The following is a 20,337-nucleotide window of genomic DNA, read 5'->3' on the forward strand; positions in this document are numbered from 1 at the left end:
GCGGCATCTTGAACTCCTGAGAATCCTCAATGAGCTTGGTTATTATATGGATATGGTCGATCGTGCTGAATCCTTTGCGGAAACAGGCTTGTTTGTGTGGATGTCCTTCATCTAGTATTCTGCCGATCCTATTCAGGATGACTCAAGTGAAAGCTTGTAGACGACAGACAACAGGCAGATTGGGCGATAGTTGCCAATGTCGTGGATGTCTTCCTTCTTGTACAGTAGTACAGTCCTGCTGGTTTTCCACTGGGACAGAACCTTGCATTCAGACAGGTAGCATGTGAAGAGCCAATCCAGTGTATTGATGAGAACTGGCGGCAGGTTCTTCAGGTGTTTGGGTCTGACCTTGTCTGAGCCTGGTGCTGTTTGCTTCTTTACTGATGAGATGGCGTGTTGGATTTAGGAAGGGAGAACTTTGGGAACGTCATATCCATCCTTCGAAATTTGATATGTGGGCAGGTGGACGTGGCTATCGAAGAGATCCGAGAAGTCATGGATAATCTTCTCCAATGCCCTTCTGGAAGATGTGATAGATCCATCAGGACATCGGAGGGCAGTCATCTTGGTCTTGTAGTTGGCAAAGGAAAGTCGGGCATTGAGAATGCTTTTCCCAGCTTCTGCTGCATCTGTCAGCACTGCTGCTCTTCTCTCTTTGAGGGCTTCCTTGATCGCTTCTCTGCACTGCTTTGCAAGCTTGGACATTCGCTTGCTGTTGCCTGAGACTTGCGCCAAGCCATGTTGGTGAATGAGCTCGAAAGTTTTCAAAGACAGTCATCTTTTTGTTGCTATCTCTCTTTCGGTATTCCTCCCACAATTATGGTGGTGCTGAACCAGATGATCGTATTCCTCATAAATGTTGTCAACGACGGCATCTTCCCATGTTGCCACAATAGTGCCAAGGAGATGGCAGTTGGTGGTCGTTTTGGGAGTTCTCTTCTTAAACTTTGCAGTACTTTCTCCCCATTGTGTGGGTAGAATTTTGCACGAAGGAGACGGTGGTCCGATCCCGTTTGGAATTTTGGGACAACAGCGACATCAGTCAGGCAAGGCTATTGATTGAATATGATGTGGTCAATTTTGTTGTGAAACAGTCCACTAGGAGACTCCCATGTCCAACAATTAGATTCAGCCTTCTGGAACTGTGAGTTACCATGGATGGTCTTGGTCGACATGATGAACTCAGACAGTCTCTCACCCTGTTTGTTCCATTCTAGGCTATGGGTCCCGATGTGGCTGATCTTTTTGGTCCTATCTTGGCATTAAAATCACCAACAATGATTTTGTAGAAGGTGTGGTCTTCTTTATAGAACTTCTCCAGCTCCATGTAGAACTTCTCAAATTCTCCTTCATCATAATTGGATATTGGTGCATAGACAATGAAGATAGAAACTGCTGGGAGTGAGCCACATCTATTCAAATGTTAGGCATTTGAATGAATTAATGTTTATGGCCAAGTTCGTGTTGACAAGACACCGACACCACCAACGCCTCTTTTATCGCATGTTCCGAGGGACAGTTCTTCCCCAGTGTCGAAAATGATGTGATTGATGCGTTCTCGTCTTGGTCAGACCAATGATGTCGTACTTGATCTTTCGTGTTTGCACCATCAGGTCCTCAATGGATGCATCCGATGCCAGCTTACTTGCATTGAAAATACAGACAGTCATTTTTCTGCTTCTTCATTTTGGCAGCCCTAGGTTTGCCCTGAGTTTTTATCAGCCTCTCCTTCCTCATCCTTCTTAACACTGCCATATTGGTGGGCCTTTCAGGGTCAGGGGAATGAGACCCATTGTATTTACTGCTTTTGGCGTATCGAACACACCATGGACAGATTGCCAGGCTCTGCTGTGAGGGCAGGACACTCTAGGTAGCTTGCAAGGCTCCCCGAGAGGGATAGAGGCTTTTAGGGTGGCCTCTACTTGTCCTTGCAGGTGTCCCCATGGTTCAAACAATATTTCAACACAATCAAATATGATGCAGTGATCTTGTATTAAGTGTTTTATCATGTGTCACGTGGCCAAAATGCAGCCACACAGTCCGGAAAGGGTTCTGGAGAGTCTCGGCAGCTAAGTAGTGAAGGAAGTGGAGCTAATGGAGGTCTGCTGGGCTGCTGGGAGCAGGCAGAGGATCTCTGTTCCCGGGCCCGTTGAGCTTGGAGTCTGAGGTCACAGAGTTCCACTTCCCTAGCTCTCTGGGGCTTCACTAGTGCGTGAATTCCAGCCTGAGTGTCTGGAAAGTGTCCCGGAGGGCGTCTGTGGCTGGGTTGTGGAGGTAGTGGAGGTAATGGATGTCTGCCAAGCTGCTGGGAGCAGGCAGAGGATGTTTATAGACACTTATATTTTAATCACTTTAAGCTGAGCATTGAATGCTTAAATATATAATAGTGCAGTTGGTGGGACTGCACTGGTGGCCAGGGTTTATAGGTTCTTGTCTTCTTCCCTTGCAGAAAACAATTTCAGGAGTAGACACCAGTGAAGTGAAAACAGATTTTATTTGGAGGTTTATTAGGAAGGGGAAGGTGGGAGAGAAAGTGAGAGAGAAATATGCTCAAGGGAGAAGTTGGGATTCTTGAAAAATGGAGCAAATACCACTCCTGGGAATATATCCCGAAGAGGCAAAAAAGTAAAGTCGAAATGACATCTGCACTTCTATGTTCATTGCTGCACTATTCACAATAGCCAAAATCTGAAAAAAAAAACCCGAGTGCCTAAAAACAGATGACTGGTTAAAAAAAATTGGTACATCCACACAATGGAGTACTATGCAGCTGTTAGAAAACATGAAGTCATGAAATTTGCATACAAGTGGTACTACATGGAAAGTATCATGCTAAGTGAAATGAGTCAGAAAGAGAGGGACAGACATAGAAAAATTGCATTCATCTGGGGTATATAAAGTAACAAAATAGGAGACTAACTCCCAAGAATAGCCGAGATAAGTACCAGGAGGTTCACTCCATGGCTTGGAGGCCAGCCACACGTGCTGGGGGGAAAAGGCAGCTCAGATAGACAAGGGAGCACCAAATACAGGGTGTTGGGAGGATCCTCCCAGGATGGGAGATGCATGCTGAAAGTAGACTATAGACCGAACAGGATTGCCACGCAATGCCTCTTTTGCAAACCACCGCACCCCAAAGGAGAGAGAAAACAAAAGGGAATGCCCTGCCACAGGGGTGGAGTGGGATGGGGGTTGGGGGGATGGGAGGGATACTGGGAGCATTGGAGGTGGAGAATGGGCACTGGTGGAGGGATGGGTACTCAATCATTGTATAACTGAAAGCCAAGTACAAAACTTTGTACGTCTACAACTGTACCTCATGGTGTTTCACTAATAAAAATTTTTAAAAAATGGAGCAAGCCTCAGTACACATCTCAAGATGGGAGATGCAGGTGATACCTGTGCTCAGGCGACACATATGCTTGGCCATATGGGCACGAGTAGCACATGGGCTCAGGCAGCATATGCGCACCCTTTCTTTCTTCAATGTGGCTTCTATAGGGTTTCTCCAACCTGCCCCCACATCAGAATTTCTAGCTAGGTAAGAGTTCATTACTAGGGTGGTTTCCAAGGGGGGTTGCTGTGGTGTGGAGTTTCTCTGGCAGAGGTGGGGTTCGTTCATCTGTCATAAATCTCTTCAGGTCCTTAATTGCAGTCTCTGTCTCTGCTGAAATTTGTGTCTCTGTGAGGTCAAAACTCCTGAGGCTCATCACTGGCGCCAGGAAAATCTTATCAGGCCTAGGCCTTAATTCTTGTAGCTTCGATGTTATTGGATTTATTATTTCTCAGAAATTCCATTGCCCTGGGCACTCTTCTATCCATCAGCCTGACTCATAACACCCCCTAGAGATTTTACCACCTTAAATCTTTAAGGGGAAATGGGTGACAATCCGTCTTCTGGAGCCTCTTCCTGCTGACAAAGAGGTTATAGACCCTGACTGCCCAAAGGGTGAAATCTCAGACTACCTTAATCTTAATGTGTCCCAGGAAATGAGCTGATTGAATTCTTGGTGTTACCAATATCTGAAAGGAATAAAGCCAATTCAATTAGGCAGAGAAATGCCACTTTGAAATGATTAGAATTTGGAGGAGTAAATGGCCCTCTCTGACCTTGTAAGGATAGAGTCGTTTGCTGTTTTTTAAAACAGAAAAGTTAAAGCAATAAAAACCGAAGCAACTTAACATCATACATATTCCTGTGATCATAAAAATGTCCTCCCATTATTCATAAATTTGCTCGAGCGGGCCCAGTAACGTTTCCATTTTGAGACTTGTTACTGTGTTTGGAATATCAAATATGTCATGGGTAGCATGCTCGGCTTTGCCGTGTGGGTGAGATACTCTCGGTAGCTTGCCAGGCTCTCCAAGAGGGGCAGAGGAGTCGAACCCGGCTCGGCCAGGCTGGCTGTGCGCAAGGCAAATGCCCTACTGCTGTGCTATCGCTCCGAATAAAAATTTAAGAAAAATTTTAAAAAACACTAATAAAATTTTTTTAAAAAAGAAATGACATCTGCACTTTCAATAAAGGTATAACTACAAGAGAGTATAATTAAGCAGACTGTCATTTACTGGCCATTTGTTGTAGTTTATACTTAAGCCACATAATATTACAAAATCCAGTAAGACACTTCTTTAAAAGCAGAAGGTTTCTTGGCAAACTTTTCTCTGGGCCTCATAGGCTCTCCCAAGGTCCTCTTACCCCTTCTTACATTAGCCTTTCCAACATTGCTCACTTCTGCTGTGAGGGAGCCTTGAATCTCTCAAGTCTGCTGGAGGGAACACACTCCCTTTGTCTGGAGAAGATTCTCTGAAAGTAGCTGGAGGAGATGCCCTCATGCACACCTTGTGTTGGGTTCTGTGGAAGCTGCCGGAGGGGGTGTCCTCATATACTCTGGCGTAGAGCCCTCTCAAAGTCATGGGGAAGGGTGCATCACCCCATGCCCCAAATTGTCAGAGAATCATTCCAATTGATGACCCCTGTGTCTATTCTCAGGCATCTTTAAGGCCTGACCTGGCTAGACACATGACTATGGCTTGCATGTGGAGCCGAATTTTAAATGTGATGTGGGTTTTGAGCAACCTCGCTACTTAGATCGGGAGAAGAGAAAAAGTTCTGCCTTTCTTAGTTTGCTACATTTTCCACTGCCCTACTGGCTTGCTGAGTCTTTCACTGACATCCGCCTTGAGCTTCTTTTGCTGGGTTTTACCTTACCTGCTTTTGTCTCTCTTTCTCTCTCTTTTATCCTGCTTAGTGCTATACCTGCTGGCTGCCTTCATTAGCATTCCAGCTGACTTCCTGGGGATCTCTAGCAACTTCTCTCCTTAGGCTGAGAGAAAGAGAGTGGGAAAGAATTTCTGCCTGGCAATTGGTGATCTGCCTTCATTTCCCAGGATCTTTTCACTGGTGGGTTTTCCTCCTGTCCCTCCCATAGTGATCAGTGATGTGAGACAAAGGAGGGGTGTCTCTTCACAGAGCCCATTAAGGTGCTGCCTGGCCAATGGAAGACTTAGCCATAAGGGTTCAGCATTGTGACTTATAATCAGTATCTATGCCAGTGCCACTCTTGATCATATGTCCTCTGTTGATTCACAGGTAGCCCACATGAGTTCTATACCTTAGAGGGACTTTTTAAAAAATTTATTTATTTATTTATTGAATCGCTGTGGGAAAAGTTACAAAGCTTTCAGGTTTAGGTCTTGGTCATGCAAATATCCATCACATTTCCCTTTACCAATACTTATTTTTCACCACGAAGAACCCCAATAACCTCCCCACCCCCCCAATACCTGTGCGGCAGATGAATTCTAGTTAACACTCTATCTACTTCGACTAGCTTCATTGTTTCGATAAAAGTTGCACCATTATTATTTAGACTTTACCCCCCCCCAAATCAGCCATGCTGAAAAAGCATTGTGAAATGATTTGCTTTCTACAGCTGGGTTCAAGAATTAAATGATGTCACACGGCCGCAATAGCGGCTGCGCGGTTTTGGATTTCTGCTATTTTACTTATTAACCCTGGAAGTATTTCTACTGAGAGTCATATAATTAAGAGATTGGTTTCTGTGCTCTGGAGTCATGGCCATGCCGGAGAGCCGCTCATGGGGGACAACTGGTAACCTCGGTAGGGCGTGAATGACTGGACGGAACACCCCCGTCCCATGAGGTTTCAGTTGCGCCCCACCCCCGGCTCATACCTACTCTCCACAAGGCTCCCATGCGGCTGCCATCTTTCTTTCCAGAGAGGAGAGGGCAAATGGGGCAACACCCTTTCCCCTCCGGGCAGGCATGATGGCATGGATTAACGCATAGTCGGTTCGCTTTTCTGCTCCAAGCTGTTGGTCTTCTGCATTAAGTCCTTGTGCTTCTGGGGCCGCGGCTGTGCCAGAGAGCCGCTCGTAGGGGGCAACTGGTGACCTCGGTAGGGAGTGAAGGACATTAGAGGGACTTTAAGAGTGCCAAGTCGTCTTTTTCCCTCTGGAAAGAAAGATGGCAGCCACTTGGGAGCTTTGTGGAAAGCCAGGTATGAGCTGGTCGTGATGGGGCGACTGAAACTTCATGGGAAGGGGGGCGTTCCCGGCTCATCCTTCACGCCCTACCGAGATCACGAGTTGCCCCCCACGAGCGGCTCTCCAGCACGGACATGGCTCCAGAGCACAGAAACCAATCTTATAATTATCTGACTCTCAGCAGAAATACTTCCAGGGTTAATAAGTAAAATACCAGAAATCCAAAACCACGTGGCCTTTATTGCGACATTGGTTGATTCTCATGACCAGCTGTAGAAAACAAATTATTTCACAATGTCTTTTCAGCATGTCTGATTTGAGGGGGTAAAGTCTAATTAATAATGGTGCATCTTTTATCGAAACAATGAATCTAGTCAAAGTAGATAGAGTGTTAACTAGAATTCATCTGCCCCACAGCCATTGGGAGGGTTGGGAGGGGGGTTTATTGGGGTTCTTCGTGGTGAAAAATAAGTATTGGTAAAGGGAAATGTGTTTGATACTTGCATAACCCGAGACTTAAACCTGAAAGCTTTGTAACTTTTCCCACAGTGATTCAATAAATAAATAAATAAAAATAAAATAAAATATAAAAAAAAGAGTGCCAAGTCGTGGGGGTATGGTGCCGCCAGCAGGTCAATCTGTACCTGTGAGATGAGTGTATCAGCAGCCCGATGGCACCTTCAGACTTTCAGATACCCCCAAATTGCTGCTGTGCCTTTGTCCAGACCCCAAAATCTTGGGGCAAAGTTTACCAAGAAAGTAAACAGCCAAAAGTTATGTATGTGGAAAACACACCCACAAACCACCTCCAGCTCAGCTATATAATCGGAGGCATGGCCTCTCTGGTTCCTGATTGAACTGCTTAATGGCCATGATCCCAGAGACTCAGAAACAAATCCCAAAACCCAGCGGCTTTTGACAGAAATGCATCCAGTCCCTGCAGTAGGTTACCGGTGCTGGGCCACCTCAGGTGGGAATAGGTTTTGTGCATTGGCCTCTTCTCCCTGGTGGCCCTCTGGCTGCCATCCTCCAGAGGCCACTGGACAGTCAGGTTTGGGCCCGCAGTGACGAGACACGCAGGGCCTCACGGGATGGAGGTGGAGCCGGTCCTGTCCTCCCCACCCCAGGAGACCCCAAATCATCACTCAAGAATGGCCTTTCTGGCTCCTGATCAAGCTGCTTAATGGCCATGATCCCAAAGAGTCAGGAGCAAATCTCAGAACCCAACAGGTTTTGGCAGAAATCACTCCAGATTTAAGTGTTAAATTTCATAATTTCAAAATCGCGTGGTCACTACTGCAGCCACGTGACATCATATGTTATTCATAACCAGCAATAGAAAACAAATTTTCAGCACATCTGAGTGTTGGGGTAAAATCTCAAATAATAATGGTGGGTCTGGTGTCAAAATATTGAATGTGATCAAAGTAGAGTCAGAGTAATGTGGAAATCATCTGCCCCACAGGTAGGGGGAGGGTGTGGGATGGGGGTATACTGGGGTTGTTGGGGGTGGAGAATGGGCACTGGTGAAGGTGCGGGTGTTTCATTGTATGACCGAGACTTAGACCCGAAAGCTTTGTAACTGCTTTCATGGTGATTCAATAAATAAAATTATAAAAAATGGGGAAAAAAGTAAGGTGGAGTTCATGCCCAATTCAGTCAGCTAATCAGTGGCTGAATAAATAGCAGTACTCCTACATTAAAAAAGAGTTCCAAGTCGTGGAGGTACAAAATCACACCCAATAGGAGGACCTATCAGGGTGCTCATGCACACACAAATTCACACAGAGGTTATCATTTTCCTCCCCCATACCCCCTAGAGATTTCCATGGGTGCACTCCTCCACAGCAGATTTTTCATGGATTACCTCCTTCCTCATGGGATTCTTCACTGTAATATCCCATCTGGGATGCCAAAATGAAGTCAGTGAGCCTGCAAGATTGCCAGGGTTAATAGGTTCTTTTCTTCCTACCTTGCAGGTAGGAATTTCAGGAGTAGACAGCAGTGAAGTAAAAACAGATTTTCTTTGGAGGTTTATTTGGAAGTGGAAAGAGGGAGAGAAAGAGAGTAACGTGCTAAAGGGAGAAGGTGGGCTTCTCCAAAGGTGAAACGTGCCTCAGTACACATCTCAAGAGTGGAGATGCATTCTTGGGTGTTAGTCTCCCATTTTGTTACTTTATGTTTCCCAGATGAATGCAGAGATTAGTACCAGGAATTTTGCTCCATGGATTAAAGGCCAGCCACACATGCTCGGGGAAAAGGCAGCTCAGATAGAGAAGGGAGCACCAAATAAAGGGTGCTGGTAGGATCCTCCCAGGATGGGAGAAGCATGCTGAAAGTAGACTATAGACCAAACATGATTGCCACTCAATGCCTCTTTTGCAAACCACAACACCCAAAAGGAGAGAGATAACAAAGGGGAATACCCTGCCACAGAGGCAGGGTGGGATGGGGGGGTGGGGGGTGGGAGGGATACTGGGACCCATGGTGGTGGGAAATGGGGACTGGTGGAGGGATGGGTATTTGATGATTGTATAATTGAATCCCAAGCACAAAAATTTGTAAGTCTACAACTGTACCTCATGGTGTCTCACTAATAAAAAATTAAAAATAAAAAAAAGAGTGGTGATGCAGATGACACATGTGCTTGGCCACATGAGTGCAAGTAGTACATGGCCTCAGGCAGCCTATGTTCAAGGTGGCTTCTATAGGGTTCCTCCAACCTGCCCCCACATGGGGATTTCTAGCTAGCTAAGAGTTCATGGCTAGGGTAATTGCCAAGGGGATTGCTGTGGTCTGGAGTTTCTCTGACAGATGTGGGTGTTATTCATGTGTCGTAAATCTTCGTCAACTTTTTAATTGAAGTCTCTTGTCTCTCCTGAAGTGTGTGTCTCTGTGAGGTCAAATCTCCTGAGGGTCATCACTGGTGCCAGGAAAATCTTATCAGGCCTAGGCCTTCATTCTGTCACCTTAAGTATTATTGAATTTATTACTTCTCAGAAATTCCATTGCCCTGGACCCACTCCTATATAACTGCCTGCCTCAATAGCAACATTTTATCAATAGTAGTAATCAATTTTAATAATATGTTAAATTATAAAGCTAGAGAACAAATACTCCAGATTCAAGTAATTCAAGAATTCATCATACATCATAAATAAAGCACCAACTACATGTCTAAAATTGTGTTAGTGGATTCCTATTCATAGGCACTAACAGTCATTACTTGTTCTAATTCATAGTCTATAATGGCAGAAAGATACTTTTCTTGCAGGTAGTGATGGCAGATGTCAAGTTTTACAATAGGGAGAAATACAAAGTGCAAAGGTAGTGTAAGAAAAAGAATAATTAGCTGGACTGATCATAGGGAGGAAGTGGTGTAGTGCCTTGGAAGTGCTGAAGAGGAGGTTTTTTAAGTTCAATTCTGAAGGATTTATGTAGAAATGAAATATGACAGCAATAGAAAATATGCGTGATTGCTGAAGATAAAGGAAACAGCATGAATAATTGAAGAAACGTGTGTATTTTTGTGATAATTTAGCACAATAAAACAAATTGGGTTGACACATCAAACTTCTGACCTGTAGTATTGCTCACAAGAATGAGACAGACTCTGTGGTATGTAGAGGTTTCAAGCTAGCTTCAATGACAGTCCCAAATAAAGAGATGAGCTGGACATTTATTGATTATAATTTTTGCTCCTCCTGTCTGACTCCCTATACATGAGTCATTGTTTATATTAACAAGTACATTAAGAACAACTTAATAACAGGTACATTAAGATAGCATAGCATATATGGAGTTTGCCTTGCATACCAACCTGCATACCTGCATACCAACCGGCATACCTGCATACCAACCTGCATACCTGCATACGTGAATACCGACCCTGGCATCCCAGTGGGTCTCCAGAGCCATGCTAGGAGTGATCATTGATCATTGAGCCAGGAGTAAGCCCTGAGCATAGCTGAGTGTGTCCCCGTCCTCCAAAAAAAAAAACAGTAGATACATTAAGAACAAAAACCAGGATATTTACATTGCTGTGGTCATAGGGTGATAAACAATTAGCAAGCTCCTTTAATGTATAGCATTGAGGTCATGGTAATTTCCAATTTTACTCCTTACTGGTTGCACAGTTGCAGTCCTGATTGTCTAAGTTAAACTAAACTTGTTTTACCCAAGGGACTATCCTGACCTTGAGGTTATTATTAGGGGAGAGGAGTTTTTACAAACTTTTCAGGTAATAAAATGACCACAGCATGGGAAGAGTGACAGATAGGTAATGGAAAAAAGATTAAGATCACAATTACTGTAGCACTGTTCTGTAGCACTGTCCTCCCATTGTTCATCAATTTGCTCGGGCAGGCACCAGTAATATCTCCATTGTAAGACTTGTTGTTACTGTTTTTGTCATACCGAATACGCCATGGGGAGCTTTCCAGGCTCTGCCTTGCAGGCGAGATACTCTCGGTAGCTGGTTCTCCAGAGGGATGGAGGAATCAAACCTGGGTCGACCACGTGCAAGGCAAATGCCCTACCATACTGCCCTTCACTTTCTTCTACTGCTTTCTCTGTCCCCTGGGGCCTCAAAGCCCCTCCCAGAAACCTCTCAAACCCTAAACTTCTCATACACTAATGCATTTGAGAGACAAAAGCAGCCCTTCATCCCTTTCCCCACAACTTCAATGGATCTTGGGTGTTACATACTTCCTCAAGTATGTCTATTTTAACTCTTCTGTACAAAAATACATACTAGAGACTGAACTGCATGATCAGTGAAGTAAAATCCTAAGTGCACGAGTATTATTAAATTCATAGATTATAAAACGTACTGCTTGTTGAAAAATAATCAATTAGATCATACTTCAGATATCAGGCATCCTAAACTCAAATTGTACCACTCACAAATCTTTAGGAACAATGGTGAAGAAAAAAGACTTCACATTCTCTGTCAAACAGGGAAAGAATTTCTGGCAAAACAAGGGGCTCAAATAACCACTAAAGCCTCAGTGACGAAGGAATCAAGTCAATGTTCCATGCAATGGTCATTGAACTAAAGCAATCACTGGAAGAAAATATTAAACAACTTAAAGAGCAGTTGATCCAGGAGATCAGAGTCCTTATAAATGGAATTGAAGGAACCAAAGAATATAATAGCAAGTTACAGCAACAAAATTCAACATTCAGAGGACCGTATCAGTGACATTTAAGACAAAATCCTAGCCATCACCAACAATGAAATGAAGAAAGAAAAGAAAACAAATGTAAGAGAATATAAGATTCTAGGTATATAATAAGAGAAATGATCTTTAAATCACAGGAATACCAGAAAGAGAGGAAAAGGGTTAAGGAGAAAACAGTTGATCAAAGAAATAATAACCGAGAACTTTCCTGATATCTTGTGAGAGTCTTCTGCACAGATTCAAGAAGCCCAAAAAGTTTCAAACAAAATAGTCTCAAACAAAAGAATGCCAAGACACATTGTAATCAAAATGGTAAAATCAAAAGAAAAACAGAGTACTTAAAGAAGCATGAGACTGCTCGCTTTGGCAGCACATATACTAAAATTGGAACGATACAGAGAAGATTAGCATGGCCCCTGCACAATGATGACACGCAAATTCGTGAAGGGTTCCATATTTTTATGGCCTCTGAGCTAGTTGATCCAGTTGTGGATAGAAAGGGCATCATTTTATAAGGCGTTTTGTCATGCTACAAAGACCTGGCATTAACCTTGCAAGGACATTTTTGAGCCCCGTAGGCTGCATTTATTCTGATTCTAAAGAGAAGTGGGGCTAAGAAGGCCAGTAACAAGAATCAAAACCCTCCATTCTTCATGGAACTAATGGGTTTCATGTTGACAAAAATCTCTACAAGTATTTGTTTTGCAGAGATAGGAGCACTGCAGAGAAACAGACATTACTTTCTGCCCTGCACTGCAGAGAAACAGACATTACTTTCTGCACTGCACAGCTGATAATTAGGAAGAATGAGAACAGTAGTGAGAAACTTTGGCAAAAGCTAGCCAATACAAGCAGATGCCTCATGATCCTGCCCCCGCCCCCCGACTCTGCTAAAGGTGCACGGCCCTCGGGCCACTCCGAGGTTCTCCCCTGTTACAGATGTGTGCAGAGCAGGTGAGTGGTACTGGCGAGGAGTTACCACGCTGATGCATGCAGGTGCTGTACTTGGTTAATTAAATCACATTCAAGTGTGAGACACCTGTGGTATGCTTCAGCATCAAACCATGAAGCTCCTTAAAATAAAAAAAAAAAACTTGTTTTTCTTTGAATCTCCAACATCTGCATCCTGCCTGAAAGTTTGCTGAATGAAAGAGGAATTGGAGAAAGAGTCTGCTCACTGTCCCACAGTGGGAAATTGGTTAATGGATTTAAGTTTTTTGGGACTTGGAACTAAGCCCAGGGACTCACAAATGCAAGACTTGGGCTCTATGGCTGAGCCACATCACCAGCCCTTAGAGATTTTTTTTGACATGACATGTGGTCAGTCTGAATGCCACCTTCCAAAGAAGTACCACTACCACCATGTTTATGTTTAGTTCCCGGGCAGAGCACCAAATGAGTTAAGTCAAATGGCTGGGGGGAATATATCTTGCATATGAGAATGGCAAAGTCCTTACAAATTTCAACTAAAGTTCTCCCAGAAACAACTTATTTATAAATTGAGACAGCTGTATTATCACCCTTATTGCCAGCCAAGCCTGAAATTCAAACATGTCCTTGGACCTGGTACATAGGGACGAGAGTACCAATTTCACGGGAACCCCACCCCTGGGGTGTGTGTGCTGTTTTTGCATGCTCCCACCACCCGGTAGCTTAGATGCTGGAGTACTCCAAGGCAGAAACTGACATTGCTTACATGTTTTCTTTGTACTCTCTCAGTCTCAGGAAATTGTGAATGCAAGAAATAAAGTACTCACTACCACACTCAACAAAAAAAGAAGCATGAGAGAAGAAACCCCTCAAAAATATAAGAAACACAATGTTAGAATCACAACAGAACTTTTATAAGACATCTTATAAGCCAGGGAATAATGAAATGTTCAATGTACTGTCTGAAAAAAAACTTAGAGTCAAGAGTCCACGATGCTACAAGTTCTCATATAGACTTCAGGGAGGTAGGAAAATATGAAGTCATAAAATTCACTTATAAATGGATGGACATGGAGAGTATCATGCTGGTGAAATGAGTCAGATGGGGAGGAACATACATAGAATGATAGCACTCATTTGTGGGATATAAAAAACATAGATGAGACTAATACCTAAGGAAAGTAGAAACACAGGCCTGGAGTATTGTTCCATGGTAGCAGGCTTGCTCCAAGTGCTGAGGGAGAAGGTAGTTGGGATAAAGAAAGAACTCTCTTTCTTTATAGTTGGAAACAATCACTCTGGATAAGAACTGAAAGTACGTCAAGGAAAAATATGATAACCTCTCAGTATCTGTGTTGCAAAGTGTAATGCCCAAAAAAAGAAAGAGAAGAAAAGTGCCTGTTCTAGAAGCAAGCTGGGAGGATCCGGTGATGGGAGGAAAACTGAGGATTTTGGTAGGAGGAAATAAACACTGGTGGAGGGATGGGTGTTGAACATTGTATCACTGCAACTGAATCACGAACAACTTTGTAACTGTGTATCTATGACTCAATAAAAAAATAAATTCAAAGTGGATCAAAGACCTTGGTATCCACCCTGAAACTATAAAGTACATCGAGGAAAATATGGGTAGAACACTTCAAGATTTGGACCTCAAAGGTGTCTTTAAAGATCTAATAACACTGACAAAGGCAGCATAGTAAAAATAAATTGAATCAAAAACCCTATCAACAAAAGGGGGAGAATAATAATAGACATCTCTCAGCAGAAGATAGGTGGATAACCTGTAGACACATGAAACACTTCTCAGCATCATCAGAGAAATCCAAATAAAGACATAAACATGATATCATCTCACACCAGTGACAATGGCACATATCAAAATAACTAGGAAAGCCTGATGGCACCTTCGGACGTCCAGATACCCCAAAATTGCTGCTGTGACTTTGGCCAGACCCCAAAAACTTGGGGCAAAGTTTACCAAGAAAGTAAATGGCCAAAAATTAGCTATGTGGGAGACACACCCACAAAATACCTCAAACTCAGCTATATAACTGGAGGCATGGCCTCTCTGGTTCCTGATCGAACTGCTTAACGGCCATGATCCCAGAGACTCAGAAACAAATCTCAAAACCCAGCAGCTTTTGGCAGAAATGCGTCCAGTCCCTGCAGTAGGTTACAGGAGGTGGGCCACCTGAGGTGGGAATAGGTTTTATGCCTTGGCCTGTTCCCCCTGGCAGCCTGGTGGCTGCCATCCTCCAGAGCCCATTGGACAGTCAGGTTTGGGACTGCAGCGATGAGACACGCGGGGCTTCATGGGATAGGGGTGGAACCGGCCCTTTCCTCCCCACCCCAACAAGACCCCGAGTCGCCTTCCATGAATGGCTTCTCTGGCTCCTGATCAAGCTGCTTAACAGCCATGATCCCAGAGACTCAGAAACAAATCTCGGAACCCAGTGGCTTTTTGCAGAAATGCGTCTGGACCCCGCAGTAGGTTACTGTCGCTGGGCTATTCTAGGGGGGAAACGGTGCTGTTACTCTGCCTGCTCCCCATAGGCAGCTTGGTGGTTGCCACCCTCCAGATGCCATTGGACAGTCAGGTCTGGGCCTTCGGTGATGAGACACGTGGGGCCTCATGGGATGGGGGTGGAGCCGGCTCTTTCCTCCCTGTCCCAAAGAGACCCCGAGTCGCTACCCACAAATCGCCTTTCTGGCCCCTGAGCAAGCTGCTTAATGTCCATAATCCAAGGGACTCAGGAACAAATCTCGGAATCCAGCAGGTATTGGCAGAAATCCCTCCAGATTTAATTGTTAAAATTTTGGAATTTAAATCTTACTTTTGTACATGGTGTTAGGCAGAGTTCTCACCCACTTTTTTGTATGTAGCCGTCCAGTGATGCCAGCACAATTTGTTAAAGAGACTTTGCTTACTCCACTTCACATTACTTGCACCTTTATCAAAGATTAGATGATCATATGATTGAGGGGAGATGTCAGTGTATTCAACCCTGTTCCATTGGTCTGCAGTTCTGCCTTTGTTCCAGTACCATGCTGTTTTAATTATTACTGCTTTGTAGTACAGTTTGAAGTTCGGGAGGTTGATTCCTCCCATTTTCTTTTTCCCAAGAATTGCTTTAGCTATTCGTGAGGGCTTATTGTTCCATATAAATTTCAGGAGTGTTTGCTCCATTTCTTTGAAGAATGTCATGGGTATCCTTATAGGGATTGCATTGAATTTATACAATGCTTTCGGTAGTGTTGCCATTTTGACAATGTTAAGTCTGCCAACCCATGAGCAGGGGATATCTTTCCATTTCCTCATGTCCTCTTTTATTTCCTGAAGTAGTGTTTTGTAGTTTTCTTTGTACAGTCCTTTACTTCCTTAGTTAAGCTTATTCCTAGGTACTTGATTTTCTGGGGAACCAGAGACCATAAGGTACATTGAAGACAAAGTTGGCAAAACCCTCCATGACATTGAAGCTAATGGTATCTTCAAAGATGCCACGCCACTGGCTGAGCAAGTGAAAACAGAGATAGATAAATGGGACTATCTTAAACTAAGAAGCTTCTGCACCTCAAAAGAAACAGTGACCAAAATACAAAGAGAGTCTACAGAATGGGAAAGGACATTTGCCGTACACACATCTGACAAGGGGTTGATATCAAGGATATACAAAATACTGGTTGAACTCCACAAGAAGAAAACATCCAACCCCATCAAAAAATGGGGCAATGAAATGAACAGAATCTTTCTCAAAGAAGAAATCCAAATGACAAAAAAGCACATGAGAAAATGCTCTACATCATTAATTATCAGGGAGATGCAGATCAAAACCACAATGAGATACCATCTCACACCTCAGATACTGGCCGACATCCAAAAGAACAAAAGCAACCGATGCTGGTGTGGATGTAGCGAGAAAGGGACACTCTTTCACTGTTGGTGGGAATGTCGACTGGTTCAGCCTTTCTGGAAAACAGTATGGATGATTCTAAAAATAATAGAAATTCAGCTCCCATTTGACCCAGCAATACCACTCCTGGGAATATATCCCAGAGAGGCAAAAATGTATAGTCGAAGTGATATCTGCACTTGTTTGTTCATTGCAGCACTCTTTACAATAGCCAGAAACTGGAAAAAACCTGAATGCCCAAGAACAGATGACTGGTTAAAGAAACTTTGGTACATCTACACAATGGAGTACTATGTAGCTGTTAGAAAAGATGAAGTCATGAAATTTATATACAAGTGGTACAACATGGAAAGTATCATGCTAAGCGAAATGAGTCAGAAAGAGAGGGATAGACATAGAAAGATTGCATTCATCTGGGGAATATAAAGAAACAAAATATGAGATTAATACCCAAGAATAGCTGAGATCAATACCAGGAGGATTAGTCCATAGCTTAGAGGCCAGCCAGGCATTCTAGGGGAAAGGGCAGCTCAGATAGAGAAGGGAGCACCAAATAAAGGGTGTTTGGAGGATCCTCCCAGGAGGGGAGATGCATGTTGAAAGTAGACTATGAACCGAACATGTTTGCCACTCAAAGCCTCTTTTGCAGACCACAACACCCAAAAGGAGAGAGAGAACACAAGGGATTGCCCTGCCACAGAGGCAGGGTGAGATGGGAGGGATGGGGGTGGGAGGGATATTATCCATGGTGGTGGAAAATGGGCACTGGTGGAGGGATGGATATTTGATCATTGTATAATCGAAACCCAAGCACAAAAAATTGTAAATCTACAACTGTACCTCATGGTGTTTCACTAAAAATAATAAAAAAATAATAAAAATAAATTAAAAAAGAGAAAAAATTTGGAATTTCAAAATCACAAAGCCACTACTACAGCCACATGACATCATATGTTATTCATAACCAGCAATAGAAAAAAATTATCTACTGTAGCCTTTTCAGCAGATTTGAGTGTTGAGGTAAAATCCCAAATAAAATGGTGGGTCTGGTGTCAAAATGTTGAATGTAATCAGAGTCAGAGTAATGTGGAAATCATCTGCCCCACAGGTGGGGGGAGGGTGTGGGATGGGAGTATACTGGGGTTTTTGGTGGTGGAGAATGGGCACTGGTGAAGGTACGGGTGTTTCATTGTATGACCGAGACTTAGACCCAAAAGCTTTGTAACTGCTCTCACGGTGATTCAATAAATAAAATTATAAAAAATGGGGAAAACAGTAAGGTGGAGTTCATGCCCAGTTCAGTCAGCTAATCAGTGGCTGAATAAATAGCAGTTCTCCTACACTAAAACAATAAGTAGAAAAAATATGTGTTAGTGGGGATGTGGTGAAAAAGAAAATCTCATCCCCTGCTGGTGGGAATGTTGTCTAGTACAATTCTTGTGGAAAACAGTATGGAGAGTTCTCAATAAACTCAGAATTGAACTGCCGTATAACCAGCAATTCCACTTTTGGGCATCTATCCCAGGACATAAAAACGTTTTCTCTCCAGAGCGGCGGGCCGGCAGCCCACCGGCCCCTCCCATCCAGGTGGGTTGGAGGACCCGAGCGAAGCCCCGCCCCTGAACCCGGACGCGCGGCCCGCCAAGCGAGCCCCGCTGGAGAACAGCGCGGATCCCAGGATCCTGGGAGGGAGTGGCCTGGGATTGTCTAGGGGCGTGGCCTCTAAGAAGGGGGCGTGGCCTAAAAGTGGGCGTGGCCTACTTCCGGGCGGGCGGCCGCTTCCACGGACGCAGGTATATCACTCACTCCAAGCAACTTGGACTTTCATCCTTTCATCCTTTTCATCAACTTGTTACCTAATACCAAACAAAATTTCTCACCTCTTCTACTAGAATTCAACAAAATCCCACTCGCCTACTCCATTTCCAACAAAAGTTCAGTTGGAAAATAGCTATACAAGTTCAGTAGTAAATAGTAACGCCTCCAAAAGTTTCACTCAATGTCAGTTATAAAACAAAGAATAACGCCTGATTGAGAAGAAGGTCAGACTCAGAAAGGTAGAAGAGGCGGATCTAGCAGCAACAAAGCTGAACGGCTCCTGGCAGCCTCTCCTCATTCAACTAGAACAGTAGCAGCGAGTGTGAAGGACCAAACCACACTGGTCACAATGGTAAAGCAACGCAAAAACCCACCAAACTTTCTTATTCACGAGGCTAGCCCAGACGACACCAACAGTACTATAGCGTTAGACAACCTCTCTGACAAGGAATTCAGAATGGAGCTACTCAGGATGCTTAGGGAACTAAAAGAAACAATGGAAACCAATGCCAATAAAAGACAAGAGGATTTGAAGGCAGAAATGAGGAAAATGCAATCGGAAATGTCGGACCTGAAAAACCTGGTAGCCGAATTGAAAACCTCAGTGGAAGGCCTCAGCAGCAGAGTAACAGCGGCTGAGAACAGAATCAGTGAGCTCGAAGATCAAGTTCAGAGTCTTGTCAGAAAACAGCAGAAAATGGAAAAGAGACTCACAGTTCGAGAACAGATGGCAAGAGAAGATCGTGATGAAGCCAACAGGGGTAACATAAGAATTATTGGAGTCCCAGAGGGACGGGAAGAAAACCTTGATGAAGAAGAAAATGTCAAAGAAATCATTGCTACAGCGTTTCCAGAGCTGAAGAAAACTTGTGACCACATCCAGGAGGCCCGAAGGGTACCGGCTAGAAGAAATCCGAATAAAAATACCCCAAGACACATCCTGATCAAAATGACCAAAACTTTAGACAGAGACAAAATTCTGAAAGCAGCAAGATCGAAGAAAGAAATCTCTTACAAAGGAGCATCCTTAAAATTCACTGCTGATTTTTCTGATGAAACCCTCAGGGCCTGAAAACAGTGGTGGGACATAGTGAAAAAACTCAATGAAATAAATGCTTCTCCAAAAATACTTTACCCAGCGAGACTCTCATTCATAATAGAAGGAACAACACACAGTTTCACGGACAAACAACAGCTCAGGAACTTCATAGACTCAAAACCATGGTTACAAGTACAACTAAATTGGCTACTTTAAGGCAAGACAGACCTCTCAAATACACCAAATTTCAACAGAACAATGGGACAAAATCCCATAACAATAATCTCTCTCAATGTCAATGGGCTAAATGCACCAATTAAAAGACATAGAGTGGCAGGATGGATTAGAAAATTGAACTCAACATTCTGCTGCCTTCAAGAAACACATCTCAATAGTCAAAGCAAACACAGACTCAGAGTCAAAGGCTGGAAAACAATCCTACAGGCAAACAGCTCCCAGAAAAAAGCTGGGGTAGCTATCCTAATATCAGACCACATTGATTTCAGAGTGAAGAAGGTCATAAGAGACAGTGAAGGCCATTTCCTATTGACCAAAGGATCTGTACAACAGGAAGAACTTACAATAATAAATGTATATGCACCTAATGAGAGACCAGCAAAGTACTTAAAACAACTACTCATAGATTTGGAAAAAGACATCGATAGCAACACAATACTAGTGGGAGACCTCAACACCGCTTTGTCACCTCTTGATAGATCAACCAGACTCAAGCTAGCAAGGACATACTTCATCTGAGGGAAACAATGGAAGAAAGGGGCTTAGTAGATATATACAGGACACTTCATCCACAAAAAGCTCAATACACATTCTTCTCAAGCGTGCATGGAACGTTCTCCAAGATAGACCACATGCTGAGCCACAAAACATGCCTCCATAAAATTAAGAAGATAGAGATTATATCAACAATCTTCTCAGACCATAAT

At 43.6% G+C, this 20,337-nt stretch overlaps 1 non-coding gene across 1 annotated transcript; it reads left to right on the forward strand.

Moving 5' to 3' along the window:
* Nucleotides 1-12,046: 12,046 nt before the first annotated feature.
* LOC130034348 (U6 spliceosomal RNA) lies at nt 12,047-12,153 on the forward strand. The gene has a single exon (XR_008794113.1). It is a non-coding gene; the product is annotated as a U6 spliceosomal RNA (small nuclear RNA).
* The last annotated feature ends 8,184 nt before the right edge of the window (nt 12,154-20,337 follow it).

This window comes from Sorex fumeus, unplaced genomic scaffold, assembly GCF_029834395.1.
Source record: "Sorex fumeus unplaced genomic scaffold, SorFum_2.1 ptg000058l, whole genome shotgun sequence".
NCBI lineage: Eukaryota > Metazoa > Chordata > Mammalia > Eulipotyphla > Soricidae > Sorex > Sorex fumeus.